This window comes from Papaver somniferum, chromosome 3 (assembly GCF_003573695.1).
Source record: "Papaver somniferum cultivar HN1 chromosome 3, ASM357369v1, whole genome shotgun sequence".
Taxonomy (NCBI): domain Eukaryota; kingdom Viridiplantae; phylum Streptophyta; class Magnoliopsida; order Ranunculales; family Papaveraceae; genus Papaver; species Papaver somniferum.
Window position 1 is genome coordinate 19,995,161 of NC_039360.1, and position 2,266 is coordinate 19,997,426.

The 2,266-nt window shown below is 40.5% G+C and overlaps 1 pseudogene; it reads left to right on the forward strand.

Annotated features, from left to right (window-relative positions):
• The first annotated feature begins 1,143 nt into the window (after positions 1-1,143).
• On the forward strand, positions 1,144-1,243 carry LOC113362396 (annotated as a pseudogene).
• Positions 1,244-2,266: the final 1,023 nt, after the last annotated feature.

Below are 2,266 nucleotides of genomic sequence, written 5' to 3' on the forward strand. Positions count from 1 at the left end.
TAAGTTTTCGCTTTCGCGTACACATATCCTTAAGGAACTTGGCATAAGCAGGAATTTCCTAATTGCATCTAATAAGGGAAGGTTTATGGTAACTTGCTTAAAAACCTCCACTATGTCATTAAAGTTCGATTCCTTCTTTGTTGGTACTAATAGCTGAGGAAATGGGGCTCTAGGCTAAAATCAGACCTTTCAGGAACCGAATTCACATCATCAGAAACTTTATCAGTCTCTTCAGCTACTGGTCCTGAGAGGTGAGATCCTGAGGGGTGAACTACAGTATGTTCACTATCGGGCATGGTTACCTTATTGTCTACAACTCTACCACTTCTAAGGGTTCTAACGCATTCAATTGATTCGATGGTTTTGCACCTAATTCATGAACTCCTCTAGGGTTGGGTTGTGTTTGACTAGGAAACTTACCTTTTTCTCTCAAAGAATCACTTATCAGACCAACCTGGGTTTTTAACTCGGAAATAGCCTGACTATTTTCTTGTCCTATCCTGTTACTAGCTTGTAGACTCTGTTCTACGGATAACTGAAATTTTGCAGTTTGCTGAGTTAACAAGGCGAGAGATTCCTCTAAACTTAGGATTTTCTTATCTGACTGATTCTGAAACTGAGCTAGTCCTGAAGGATTCTTAGTATAGCCAAAACCTGGGGGAGCATTAGAATTACTAAACTGACCTTGACTTTGGCCCTTAGACCACGAAAGGTTCGGATGGTTTCTCCAACCAGGATTATAGGTTTCTGAATATGGGTCAATCTTTTGACGGTTATCAAATCTAGTGTTATTATAAAGAGCATTGGCCTGCTCTTCAATATTCTGGCCTTCCCAAAAAGGCTCCACTCTACCACTAGTCTGGCCCACTTCTAAGGCTTCTAACCTTTTTGCTATAGCAGCAATTTTGGCATCTGATTCATAGCCTCCTTCTACCCTATTAACGTTTCCTCTACTTAAAAGAATTGTTTTCTGGGGTGCCCTACTATTTTCCCATTGCTGGGTTTTTTCGGCGATTTCATTAAAAAATTCCATCGCCGCATCAACAGTTTGGTTTTCAAATCCACCAGTGCATAGAGACTCAACCATGGTCGTTGTGGTAATCTAAACCCTCATAAAGGATCTGAACTAGCCTAACCTTTTCTAAACCATGATGAGGACACTGGGATAATAAATCATTGAACCTTTCCAAATACCTATATAAAGATTCTCCCTCTTGTTGTGAAAATGTGCATATTTGCGTCCTAATAGACGATGTTTTGTGCCTAGGGAAAAACTTATTGAAAAAGGCAGATGTAAGTTGTTCATATGTCTCAATTGACTCGGAGTCCAAACTATACAGCCACGACTTGGCCTTATCTTTCAGGGAAAATGGGAATAACCTAAGTTTCAAAGCATCATCATCTAAGCCTCTAATTCTTAGAGTACTACAAATTTCCTCAAAATCCCTAACATGGTAATAAGGGTTTTCATTTTCTTTCCCTAAAAAGATTGGGAGCATCTGTAAGGTCCCAGGTTTCAGTTCATAGGGTGCCTCCGTTTCAGCTAACTTAATACACGAAGGACGAGTAGTCCTAGTTGGATTCAACAAAGCTTTCAAAGTTGCCATTTCTGGCGCTATCGGAGCAACAGGGATTCTCTCCTCAGTCAAAGGACGTTAAAAAACAGACTCTTCAAAAGTCGGACTTTCTAGATTAAGGTAATCGAGACGCTTCGAACTACTAGGTTTCTCTTTAACAAATCTACCTAGTGCGTCTCTTTTACGTTCAGGCATACAATAGAATTTTCTAAATTGGAAGGGTAAGCAAACACAGATCAAGGCCGACTCAACCAAATCAAATCTATTGATTTCTATCAAACAAAAAGCATGATGGCTCCACTTAGATTATTTCTAGACCAGCTTCTAATCCTTCAACGGGAATTCGTTACAATTTAAGCAAACCCCTCTGGAATCAATCCGAGTTAACGTAAGTTGAATAGAGGCGAGGGAAGCTCGGTGGAGCTTTGATACCCAAGGCCTCACCGGTATTACAAGGCGGCGCAGTCACGCATTCAACTTACAGAAACCGTCAATAACTTCGAAGTATGCTTAAAAGAGTAACCAATATTTTTCGAATGACTTTCCTGTTAAGCTCGTTACCCTATCGGTCTCGTTCTAGTCAAAATTTTAGGCTTAGGTTCGCGTAGGTTACGTGTTCCTAAAGCGGGCAAGAAGAGAACGGTGATGAAATCTGAACCCTTATATTTTATGGCCAGGCCTTGCCCTTT